We start from the raw sequence: 12,692 nt of genomic DNA on the forward strand, positions 1-12,692 counted from the left end.
TCTCCGGGTGGCACATCAGACGATCCGTCGTTTCCGTGGTGTAGCGGTTATCACGTCTGCTTTACACGCAGAAGGTCCCCGGTTCGATCCCGGGCGGGAACACAACAATTTTAATCCGCTTATCGGATTTCATTTCCGGGATGACCTCACGGATGCGTATGCAGAGACAATCAATGTCATATTCTAGATGGATAGGGCGTCATTTTACTGTCAAATACTGTTGCTCTCTTATTGCACCGGTATTTGGTAACTGAGAACGCCCCTAGCTCCATTATGGCTGGCAAAATTTACAACCCGGTTCTTCAGGGCTACTTCAGGTGCGCTTCCTACTGGCTATCCTGAGCTCGCGCTACTCGCCTTGTCACGGCTGTGTCAAAGTGTGAAGGTAACTAATAATGAGAAACTCTTAGCCACGCTCAGTCTTACGTCCCACCCATTGGTTGTTGCCGTCGCTAGTAAGATGAAGGTAGACTGTCGCACAATCAAGCTGAATCTCCACTCACGGTGCACATATTCCGCAAAGACAACCTTGTTTTCCGTTGCAAGAAAAATTACCGTCTGCCTTTCTACCGAATTCCACCTACGTACTTTACTGGTGCCGGATTCTTGTTATATCCACGTGATATAACAGGCGTCTTACTCTTCATTGAGGAGCTGCAACCGGGACTGAGTTCCACCTACTCTTCAGCACGGTCAAAATGGCAGGGCTCGTCCGGGATTTGAACCCGGGACCTCCTGCACCCAAAGCAGGAATCATACCCCTAGACCAACGAGCCACCTGCCCGCACCACTCAAGCTAATCACAAGTAGTGCATCTCCCAGGGAACACAAACTTTCACGTGAATTCGCAAGATAAGCGCTTTCTGCAGGCAGCACTCACCACTGATGAGAAGAATATTAAAGGCACCGAATAAAAAGCGAAATAACTTCATCGAACTCTGCTTATGAACAGCCGGCAGTGCCTCAGTTTCCGTATGTGGTTTCTCAGGGTTAAGAGAAGGCGAATGCACTAAACAAAATAACATCGGGAAAGCAAGCACCAACTCATAATGAAAATATTGAAGAATATATTGCAAGCAAAACTTCCAGAAGACGAATACTGAAGACGCCACAGACAAAAGAATTATTCTATGCAGCAACGATCATCTAGGAAGCGTGAATTGCATGTGCCGCTCCACCACACAACTTCTTTTGATACTGTTTTACTTATTCTAAATTTTCATTACCTGATCGTCTCTAGAATACTGTGTGATTATCACGTGGTTTCCTCCTTCCAACAGCGATAGTGGTAAGTAAATCGACTACAAAATCTTTCAAAGTAGGTCAGACACCAAAAAAAAAAAAAAAAATCGGAGCTGCGTGTAGCTCATGTCATTCTGCTTCAAAGGTAATTCAGCGGCTGGGAGTAGTGGCGTACTCCTGTAATCCAAGCTTCCGGGAGGCCGTTGTGTGGGAGAGATCTGGAAACAACTACAGATTCGGCCGTTTCGCGAGCTCAGGAACGGCCGCGGTACCTTCATCGAGCTCTGCAGATCGACAGATGACAGTGTGGAAATTTCGGCAAGCGGTGGCTAAGGGTTAAGAGAAGCCGAACGCACTAAACACAAGAACGTCGGGAAACCGAAGCACGTAACTATAAGATTGCGGAATGCAGTGCAAAAGCAAAACTTCGAGAAGACCAACTCTGAAGCCATCGGCGCGCTAGGAGTTACTCCGCGCAGCAGCGATCATCTAGGAAGAGCGAGACGGGGGTGTCGCTCGACCACACAACAAATTTTTACTTAATCCAAATTTGCAATACCGGTTCGTCACTAGAATACTGCGCCTTGGTTCTTCCAAAAGCGATAGTAATAAGCACGTCGACTACAGCGTCATTTAGGGTAGTGAGTCAGACATGGAGAGGATAAAGGGCGGGTGGAATGTGCAACGACAGGGGGCATTGCAGGGCGGGCGCCGACTCCTTGCGCTGTGGCGCCGGCGGCGGCCTGGAGGGGCTGGGGCTGCTGGTGCCTCCATGTAGAGCTGCCGCCGAGCCCAGGCGCCGTGCCGCTAACGAAGCGATCGCCTTTGGTGACATCTTTTGCAATAACGACTGCGCGAATCGACGGTATCTCGTAAGGAAAGAAAGAGCAGCAGATGCTGCTGAGGACTCTCCCTCGAGCGTTTCCGATGACTTCTTGAGCTCTTATTCGACATGGCATTCAGGCAGTCAAGGGTGCTGTCGATTGTTTCACACGAATGCGAAATACCGGCATTGTGCGTTTCCGCAAAGTGATTTTTACGCCACAATGGCGATCGTCCTACAAGTTGCCGCCGAGCCCAGGCGCCGTGCCGCTAACGAAGCGATCGCCTTTGGTGACATCTTTTGCAATAACGACTGCGCGAATCGACGGTATCTCGTAAGGAAAGAAAGAGCAGCAGATGCTGCTGAGGACTCTCCCTCGAGCGTTTCCGATGACTTCTTGAGCTCTTATTCGACATGGCATTCAGGCAGTCAAGGGTGCTGTCGATTGTTTCACACGAATGCGAAATACCGGCATTGTGCGTTTCCGCAAAGTGATTTTTACGCCACAATGGCGATCGTCCTACAAGTTGTATCACATGTGGAGGGCAGAGCGTAGCAGTTTCCGTGGTGTAGCGGTTATAACGTCTGCCTAACACGCACAAGGTCCCCGGTTCGATTGCGGGCGGAAACACGTTTTCGTCGCACTCAGCAAGACACTTGCTACGATCTCTACTGTGACCATTTAAATCAACTTCAAACGTTCCACCAGCAGGGTGCACATGGCTCAAATGAAACTGTTTCAGAACTGGTTGTCGGATTTAGCGCTGACTTGGAGGCCTGGAAATGCGCGAAACAGCCGCCGCCATGCGGTTTGTTAGCACACCGTTGTACAAAACGCAAGGGCTCGTCCGGGATTTGAACCCGGGACCTCCTGCACCCGAAGCAGGAATCATACCCCTAGACCAACGAGCCTGTTCGTTCCGAAAACACACTGCATGTGAATGACGCCACCGAGGATGGTCTCACCATGTACGGCTGCAGCTCACCCAGCGTTCTCTCTGGCTGTCGCGGTTGGATTGTTTTCATCGACTTCTTGTACTATAGGAACCTCACGAATCGGAGGGAGCTCGTAGCCGATGCCCTTGCTAACACAGAAGAAAAACTGTTGCTACCACGAGTCTCCGGGTGGCACATCAGACGATCCGTCGTTTCCGTGGTGTAGCGGTTATCACGTCTGCTTTACACGCAGAAGGTCCCCGGTTCGATCCCGGGCGGGAACACAACAATTTTAATCCGCTTATCGGATTTCATTTCCGGGATGACCTCACGGATGCGTATGCAGAGACAATCAATGTCATATTCTAGATGGATAGGGCGTCATTTTACTGTCAAATACTGTTGCTCTCTTATTGCACCGGTATTTGGTAACTGAGAACGCCCCTAGCTCCATTATGGCTGGCAAAATTTACAACCCGGTTCTTCAGGGCTACTTCAGGTGCGCTTCCTACTGGCTATCCTGAGCTCGCGCTACTCGCCTTGTCACGGCTGTGTCAAAGTGTGAAGGTAACTAATAATGAGAAACTCTTAGCCACGCTCAGTCTTACGTCCCACCCATTGGTTGTTGCCGTCGCTAGTAAGATGAAGGTAGACTGTCGCACAATCAAGCTGAATCTCCACTCACGGTGCACATATTCCGCAAAGACAACCTTGTTTTCCGTTGCAAGAAAAATTACCGTCTGCCTTTCTACCGAATTCCACCTACGTACTTTACTGGTGCCGGATTCTTGTTATATCCACGTGATATAACAGGCGTCTTACTCTTCATTGAGGAGCTGCAACCGGGACTGAGTTCCACCTACTCTTCAGCACGGTCAAAATGGCAGGGCTCGTCCGGGATTTGAACCCGGGACCTCCTGCACCCAAAGCAGGAATCATACCCCTAGACCAACGAGCCACCTGCCCGCAGCACTCAAGCTAATCACAAGTAGTGCATCTCCCAGGGAACACAAACTTTCACGTGAATACGCAAGATAAGCGCTTTCTGCAGGCAGCACTCACCACTGATGAGAAGAATATTAAAGGCACCGAATAAAAAGCGAAATAACTTCATCGAACTCTGCTTATGAACAGCCGGCAGTGCCTCAGTTTCCGTATGTGGTTTCTCAGGGTTAAGAGAAGGCGAATGCACTAAACAAAATAACATCGGGAAAGCAAGCACCAACTCATAATGAAAATATTGAAGAATATATTGCAAGCAAAACTTCCAGAAGACGAATACTGAAGACGCCACAGACAAAAGAATTATTCTATGCAGCAACGATCATCTAGGAAGCGTGAATTGCATGTGCCGCTCCACCACACAACTTCTTTTGATACTGTTTTACTTATTCTAAATTTTCATTACCTGATCGTCTCTAGAATACTGTGTGATTATCACGTGGTTTCCTCCTTCCAACAGCGATAGTGGTAAGTAAATCGACTACAAAATCTTTCAAAGTAGGTCAGACACCAAAAAAAAAAAAAAAAATCGGAGCTGCGTGTAGCTCATGTCATTCTGCTTCAAAGGTAATTCAGCGGCTGGGAGTAGTGGCGTACTCCTGTAATCCAAGCTTCCGGGAGGCCGTTGTGTGGGAGAGATCTGGAAACAACTACAGATTCGGCCGTTTCGCGAGCTCAGGAACGGCCGCGGTACCTTCATCGAGCTCTGCAGATCGACAGATGACAGTGTGGAAATTTCGGCAAGCGGTGGCTAAGGGTTAAGAGAAGCCGAACGCACTAAACACAAGAACGTCGGGAAACCGAAGCACGTAACTATAAGATTGCGGAATGCAGTGCAAAAGCAAAACTTCGAGAAGACCAACTCTGAAGCCATCGGCGCGCTAGGAGTTACTCCGCGCAGCAGCGATCATCTAGGAAGAGCGAGACGGGGGTGTCGCTCGACCACACAACAAATTTTTACTTAATCCAAATTTGCAATACCGGTTCGTCACTAGAATACTGCGCCTTGGTTCTTCCAAAAGCGATAGTAATAAGCACGTCGACTACAGCGTCATTTAGGGTAGTGAGTCAGACATGGAGAGGATAAAGGGCGGGTGGAATGTGCAACGACAGGGGGCATTGCAGGGCGGGCGCCGACTCCTTGCGCTGTGGCGCCGGCGGCGGCCTGGAGGGGCTGGGGCTGCTGGTGCCTCCATGTAGAGCTGCCGCCGAGCCCAGGCGCCGTGCCGCTAACGAAGCGATCGCCTTTGGTGACATCTTTTGCAATAACGACTGCGCGAATCGACGGTATCTCGTAAGGAAAGAAAGAGCAGCAGATGCTGCTGAGGACTCTCCCTCGAGCGTTTCCGATGACTTCTTGAGCTCTTATTCGACATGGCATTCAGGCAGTCAAGGGTGCTGTCGATTGTTTCACACGAATGCGAAATACCGGCATTGTGCGTTTCCGCAAAGTGATTTTTACGCCACAATGGCGATCGTCCTACAAGTTGCCGCCGAGCCCAGGCGCCGTGCCGCTAACGAAGCGATCGCCTTTGGTGACATCTTTTGCAATAACGACTGCGCGAATCGACGGTATCTCGTAAGGAAAGAAAGAGCAGCAGATGCTGCTGAGGACTCTCCCTCGAGCGTTTCCGATGACTTCTTGAGCTCTTATTCGACATGGCATTCAGGCAGTCAAGGGTGCTGTCGATTGTTTCACACGAATGCGAAATACCGGCATTGTGCGTTTCCGCAAAGTGATTTTTACGCCACAATGGCGATCGTCCTACAAGTTGTATCACATGTGGAGGGCAGAGCGTAGCAGTTTCCGTGGTGTAGCGGTTATAACGTCTGCCTAACACGCACAAGGTCCCCGGTTCGATTGCGGGCGGAAACACGTTTTCGTCGCACTCAGCAAGACACTTGCTACGATCTCTACTGTGACCATTTAAATCAACTTCAAACGTTCCACCAGCAGGGTGCACATGGCTCAAATGAAACTGTTTCAGAACTGGTTGTCGGATTTAGCGCTGACTTGGAGGCCTGGAAATGCGCGAAACAGCCGCCGCCATGCGGTTTGTTAGCACACCGTTGTACAAAACGCAAGGGCTCGTCCGGGATTTGAACCCGGGACCTCCTGCACCCGAAGCAGGAATCATACCCCTAGACCAACGAGCCTGTTCGTTCCGAAAACACACTGCATGTGAATGACGCCACCGAGGATGGTCTCACCATGTACGGCTGCAGCTCACCCAGCGTTCTCTCTGGCTGTCGCGGTTGGATTGTTTTCATCGACTTCTTGTACTATAGGAACCTCTCGAATCGGAGGGAGCTCGTAGCCGATGCCCTTGCTAACACAGAAGAAAAACTGTTGCTACCACGAGTCTCCGGGTGGCACATCAGACGATCCGTCGTTTCCGTGGTGTAGCGGTTATCACGTCTGCTTTACACGCAGAAGGTCCCCGGTTCGATCCCGGGCGGGAACACAACAATTTTAATCCGCTTATCGGATTTCATTTCCGGGATGACCTCACGGATGCGTATGCAGAGACAATCAATGTCATATTCTAGATGGATAGGGCGTCATTTTACTGTCAAATACTGTTGCTCTCTTATTGCACCGGTATTTGGTAACTGAGAACGCCCCTAGCTCCATTATGGCTGGCAAAATTTACAACCCGGTTCTTCAGGGCTACTTCAGGTGCGCTTCCTACTGGCTATCCTGAGCTCGCGCTACTCGCCTTGTCACGGCTGTGTCAAAGTGTGAAGGTAACTAATAATGAGAAACTCTTAGCCACGCTCAGTCTTACGTCCCACCCATTGGTTGTTGCCGTCGCTAGTAAGATGAAGGTAGACTGTCGCACAATCAAGCTGAATCTCCACTCACGGTGCACATATTCCGCAAAGACAACCTTGTTTTCCGTTGCAAGAAAAATTACCGTCTGCCTTTCTACCGAATTCCACCTACGTACTTTACTGGTGCCGGATTCTTGTTATATCCACGTGATATAACAGGCGTCTTACTCTTCATTGAGGAGCTGCAACCGGGACTGAGTTCCACCTACTCTTCAGCACGGTCAAAATGGCAGGGCTCGTCCGGGATTTGAACCCGGGACCTCCTGCACCCAAAGCAGGAATCATACCCCTAGACCAACGAGCCACCTGCCCGCACCACTCAAGCTAATCACAAGTAGTGCATCTCCCAGGGAACACAAACTTTCACGTGAATTCGCAAGATAAGCGCTTTCTGCAGGCAGCACTCACCACTGATGAGAAGAATATTAAAGGCACCGAATAAAAAGCGAAATAACTTCATCGAACTCTGCTTATGAACAGCCGGCAGTGCCTCAGTTTCCGTATGTGGTTTCTCAGGGTTAAGAGAAGGCGAATGCACTAAACAAAATAACATCGGGAAAGCAAGCACCAACTCATAATGAAAATATTGAAGAATATATTGCAAGCAAAACTTCCAGAAGACGAATACTGAAGACGCCACAGACAAAAGAATTATTCTATGCAGCAACGATCATCTAGGAAGCGTGAATTGCATGTGCCGCTCCACCACACAACTTCTTTTGATACTGTTTTACTTATTCTAAATTTTCATTACCTGATCGTCTCTAGAATACTGTGTGATTATCACGTGGTTTCCTCCTTCCAACAGCGATAGTGGTAAGTAAATCGACTACAAAATCTTTCAAAGTAGGTCAGACACCAAAAAAAAAAAAAAATCGGAGCTGCGTGTAGCTCATGTCATTCTGCTTCAAGGGTAATTCAGCGGCTGGGAGTAGTGGCGTACTCCTGTAATCCAAGCTTCCGGGAGGCCGTTGTGTGGGAGAGATCTGGAAACAACTACAGATTCGGCCGTTTCGCGAGCTCAGGAACGGCCGCGGTACCTTCATCGAGCTCTGCAGATCGACAGATGACAGTGTGGAAATTTCGGCAAGCGGTGGCTAAGGGTTAAGAGAAGCCGAACGCACTAAACACAAGAACGTCGGGAAACCGAAGCACGTAACTATAAGATTGCGGAATGCAGTGCAAAAGCAAAACTTCGAGAAGACCAACTCTGAAGCCATCGGCGCGCTAGGAGTTACTCCGCGCAGCAGCGATCATCTAGGAAGAGCGAGACGGGGGTGTCGCTCGACCACACAACAAATTTTTACTTAATCCAAATTTGCAATACCGGTTCGTCACTAGAATACTGCGCCTTGGTTCTTCCAAAAGCGATAGTAATAAGCACGTCGACTACAGCGTCATTTAGGGTAGTGAGTCAGACATGGAGAGGATAAAGGGCGGGTGGAATGTGCAACGACAGGGGGCATTGCAGGGCGGGCGCCGACTCCTTGCGCTGTGGCGCCGGCGGCGGCCTGGAGGGGCTGGGGCTGCTGGTGCCTCCATGTAGAGCTGCCGCCGAGCCCAGGCGCCGTGCCGTGCCGCTAACGAAGCGATCGCCTTTGGTGACATCTTTTGCAATAACGACTGCGCGAATCGACGGTATCTCGTAAGGAAAGAAAGAGCAGCAGATGCTGCTGAGGACTCTCCCTCGAGCGTTTCCGATGACTTCTTGAGCTCTTATTCGACATGGCATTCAGGCAGTCAAGGGTGCTGTCGATTGTTTCACACGAATGCGAAATACCGGCATTGTGATTTTTACGCCACAATGGCGATCGTCCTACAAGTTGTATCACATGTGGAGGGCAGAGCGTAGCAGTTTCCGTGGTGTAGCGGTTATAACGTCTGCCTAACACGCACAAGGTCCCCGGTTCGATTGCGGGCGGAAACACGTTTTCGTCGCACTCAGCAAGACACTTGCTACGATCTCTACTGTGACCATTTAAATCAACTTCAAACGTTCCACCAGCAGGGTGCACATGGCTCAAATGAAACTGTTTCAGAACTGGTTGTCGGATTTAGCGCTGACTTGGAGGCCTGGAAATGCGCGAAACAGCCGCCGCCATGCGGTTTGTTAGCACACCGTTGTACAAAACGCAAGGGCTCGTCCGGGATTTGAACCCGGGACCTCCTGCACCCGAAGCAGGAATCATACCCTTTTTTTTTTTTTTTTAACCACTCGGCCACCTTTTTTTTTTTTTTTTTTTTTTTTTTTTTTTTTTTTTTTTTTTTTTTTTTTGGGCCTCCCTTCTCCCCGCACAGCCCATCCATTCGCTCACCTTTTCGTGCCTTCTTCGGCTAGCTTCTGCGCTTTATTTGTGGAAGTTTTTTTATTTTTTTTTTATTTTTTGATTTTTTAATTTTTTATGTTTTTTTATTTATTTATTTATTTATTTATTTTTTTTATTTTTTTTTTTTTTTTGGTGGTGGTATATCTCAGGATCACTACCTCTCAAGCTCGTCTTCACGTAGTAATGGCATGAATGTTTCCATGTCGTTCTGTATTCGTCGATGTTTCAGTTTCCTGAAGGCTTCATTCAAAGTTGTCATCTCTTAGCGTTGAGAGTATGTTCGCCGAGATTGCCGCCGTGCTGTTTTCTTGCAGTTATTCAGTAAAGTAACTGGGTACTATTGTGTGTTCCATGAGTTGGTGGAGACAGAAACAACAAGATCATAGATTGCTCCTTCAGCATCGTAGATAATAAATAGAGAAATGGTTCCTTAGAGAGGAAAGATGGGTATCTAGAAAGAAAATACTGCCTCGTCTGGTTTAAACTTCGTCAAATGAAACTATACTTGTCTGCTGGGTAACGTAAAAAAAACAGAAATAAATACTGGCTCTACAAGGTTTGCATCCTGTTGCATGCTGCTTCTCTGTGACCTTAGGTGCACACATTGTACCACCTATGAAACAATTGAGTCCTGAGAACCGACAAACAGATACCCTGATAATAGAAGAAAGAATAAAAGCAATAATCGTACCCATTGGTTCGCACACTTAAAGCTTCCCATCATTCAAAGCAACGGTGAGAAAATTCTGAAATTTTTCTTTATACTTTCGTAATCGTTTGATCGCGTAATATTCGACAATAAGATACATATGAAAATCAGAAAGTGTAGGCGTTTTAGTCGTCAGTATATAAAATAGGTACTGTCCAATTAACCAGGTATAGCTATTATTTTTAGATTTCGGAAATAATTGCCAGTCCGGGTGGAATATATCCTGCAGTTGTATTGCGGATGGCGTCGTTCTATTAATAAGAGCCAGTTTCATTCTCGTCCATTTCCAGATTTGCGTCTGATCTCTGCAGCATAATATGTGGTGCAATGTTTCCACATGGCCACATGTGTCGCAAGTCGGTGTAGGCCGAAAGGGGATCTTCCACAATTTCTCCCCCGTGGGCATCACCTCGTTCACAACATCATACCACACGGAACGAACTTGGGAACGAAGAAGAGGAGTGCTGATATTCATCCAAATTTGTCGCCAGTTCTTGCCAGGATACTTCATTTCTATAGAGTTATTCTGTTGCCGATTCGTAAATACACTGTAGACAGCCGCAGCAGTAAATGGTTGCAGGTGTTGATGCACATAGCTGAACTCCACGTAATATCGGCGAATATGAGCGAGCTCGGGATGGATATGTCCAACATTTATCGGTGGCGTCATATCCGGTGGTCGTAACTGCTGGAATAGACGCGCTGTAAGACCTGTCTGACGACATCGTAAGATCCTTGATGTTCGAGCTAGAAAAATCGCTGAGCACTGTAATTCAACATCTTTAAGGGCTAGACCACCTTTATACCGAGGTAAAGCGGTAGCCTTGAAAGCGACTTTAAAAATATTACCTCGCCAAATGTACCAGCCTGCAAGGGCTAAAATTCTGTTAGCAATATCAGTAGGAATAGGGAGAACAGCGGCAACATGGTAAATCTTGCTGAGAACATAATAATTGACGAAATGTGCTCTCTGAATCCTGTCTAAAGACCGCATATTGTGCTCTCGAATCAAAGCTCGAAGGACGTTGAGCTTCTGTTCCCAATTTACTCTTACCATTTCCCGTGGATTCGGAGTGAGAATCAAACCAAGGTGCTTGAGCTGGTTGGTTGCCTCTAACCAAACGGTGTTCGCGAAGCGAGCCTGCGGACCTAAATGCAAGACTTTGGATTTCCGTTCGTTAAGGCGTGCACCGCAGGCGCTGGCATACCGGTGGACAAGCCGCCGCACGGAATCGAACTCTTCGTCGTTATTGATAAGGACGCTGATATCGTCCGCATAGGCATGACAGACGGTCTTTGTATTCAGCGTTTGAAGACCCGGTAAGGTGACGCAAAACGTCATCAGTAGCGGCTCGATAGCAATGGCGAAAAGAGTCGTAGAAAGCGGGCACCCTTGTCGCAAACCTTGTTGAATGGGCACAGGGGCTGTTAACTGGCCGTTGAATTTCACGCGGGAAGTCGTATTGCAGATACAATTCCTTATGATCTGTACGAAATGCTGGTTGAAACCCAGTTTATCCAGCGTTCGGAACAGAAATCCATGGTTGGTCCTATCAAATGCCTTGTCGAAGTCAAAAAAGACTATTGCCAACGTGGTCTTGCAAATCCAAGTCAAATATGCAATATCTCGGTATTCGCACAGGGCGTCTATCATTGATCGACCAGGAACCACGTTCATGTGGTATGAACCAAGCACTTTACTGAGGACTGGCTTAAGTCTGGCATTCAGAATTCTAGTAAAGATTTTGAAATCTGCATTGAGTAGGGTGATTGGTCGTAAGTTATTGAGTGAAGTCCCCTGTGACGGTTTGGAGACTAAGACTATCAGGCCCTCAGTGAACTGCGATGGAAAAGCAGTATTCGTTAACAATTCATTATACATGATAGTCAGTTCGTCGCCGAAAACATCCCAATACCGAAGGTAAAATTCGACCGGCAAACCGTCTGATCCTGCAGCTTTTCCTTTCGCCGCAGACGTAATGATTGAATTCACTTCGAAGTTAGTTATGTTGGCCAGGAGCTGTGCGTGGTCGTCCGGATCCACCGATGCTGTAATGTTAGACAAAAAATCCTCTCCTGCCTCTACGTCTGTGTCAGGTAGGGAGTAAAGTTGCCTGAAATGATTCCGAATAAAAATCTTAAGCTCGCCTTGCTCATCATAAACACGACCATCGTCATCTGTCAGTTGAGTAATGATTTTTTGTCTGCCTCTTTTAGCTTCCCGTATGACGTGGTACAAGGACGCTGACTCGTTAAAGGTGTCATCGAAAGCGCGGGCCCTGACTTGGGCTCCTGCCAGAGACTCACGAACCAATGCGGTGATTTTGGCTTTGGTACGTTTAATGCGAAGGAGATTGCCAGGCAGTGCAGAGGAATCGTTATACAACTGGCGGAGAGCGGTAAAATAAAATTCCAACGTCTGTTTCTTCCAGTACGCCTTGGCCCTGGCAAACTGACAAATACATTTCTTTATGCGTGGTTTTACTAGCTCCGTCCACCAACGAACACGCTCCCTATATCTTTGTCGTCGCTGGAGGCACCATTGCCACGTTGCAATAAGATCCTTCTTCAGGTCGCCGTCGTCCAACAGTGCGACGTTCAGTTGCCATACGCCTCGACCCAAAAAGGTTTTCTGCGAGACGTGCCTAAGCGTAATGTGATACGCACAGTGGTCGCTAAAATTAACAGGCCATATTTCACAATCCCTGGCAGCGCTTAAAATGTCTGTAGATACATAAAACCTATCCAGACGACTAGCGGAGGCAGCGGTAACATAAGTATATCCGGTCACCTGCGGGCGAAGTGAGCACCAGGTATC

At 48.1% G+C, this 12,692-nt stretch overlaps 8 non-coding genes across 8 annotated transcripts; 3 read left to right on the forward strand and 5 right to left on the reverse strand.

Annotated features, from left to right (window-relative positions):
- Positions 1-29: 29 nt before the first annotated feature.
- Trnav-uac (transfer RNA valine (anticodon UAC)) lies at positions 30-102 on the forward strand. Its single transcript has one exon. It is a non-coding gene; the product is annotated as a tRNA-Val (tRNA).
- Positions 103-704: 602 nt separating this feature from the next.
- On the reverse strand, positions 705-776 carry Trnap-ugg (transfer RNA proline (anticodon UGG)). The gene has a single exon. It is a non-coding gene; the product is annotated as a tRNA-Pro (tRNA).
- A 2,129-nt stretch (positions 777-2,905) lies between these two features.
- Trnap-cgg (transfer RNA proline (anticodon CGG)) lies at positions 2,906-2,977 on the reverse strand. Its single transcript has one exon. It is a non-coding gene; the product is annotated as a tRNA-Pro (tRNA).
- Positions 2,978-3,212: 235 nt separating this feature from the next.
- Trnav-uac (transfer RNA valine (anticodon UAC)) lies at positions 3,213-3,285 on the forward strand. The gene has a single exon. It is a non-coding gene; the product is annotated as a tRNA-Val (tRNA).
- Positions 3,286-3,887: 602 nt separating this feature from the next.
- Trnap-ugg (transfer RNA proline (anticodon UGG)) lies at positions 3,888-3,959 on the reverse strand. Its single transcript has one exon. It is a non-coding gene; the product is annotated as a tRNA-Pro (tRNA).
- A 2,129-nt stretch (positions 3,960-6,088) lies between these two features.
- On the reverse strand, positions 6,089-6,160 carry Trnap-cgg (transfer RNA proline (anticodon CGG)). Its single transcript has one exon. It is a non-coding gene; the product is annotated as a tRNA-Pro (tRNA).
- A 235-nt stretch (positions 6,161-6,395) lies between these two features.
- On the forward strand, positions 6,396-6,468 carry Trnav-uac (transfer RNA valine (anticodon UAC)). The gene has a single exon. It is a non-coding gene; the product is annotated as a tRNA-Val (tRNA).
- Positions 6,469-7,070: 602 nt separating this feature from the next.
- Trnap-ugg (transfer RNA proline (anticodon UGG)) lies at positions 7,071-7,142 on the reverse strand. The gene has a single exon. It is a non-coding gene; the product is annotated as a tRNA-Pro (tRNA).
- Positions 7,143-12,692: the final 5,550 nt, after the last annotated feature.

This window comes from Schistocerca nitens, chromosome 2 (assembly GCF_023898315.1).
Source record: "Schistocerca nitens isolate TAMUIC-IGC-003100 chromosome 2, iqSchNite1.1, whole genome shotgun sequence".
Lineage (NCBI taxonomy): Eukaryota > Metazoa > Arthropoda > Insecta > Orthoptera > Acrididae > Schistocerca > Schistocerca nitens.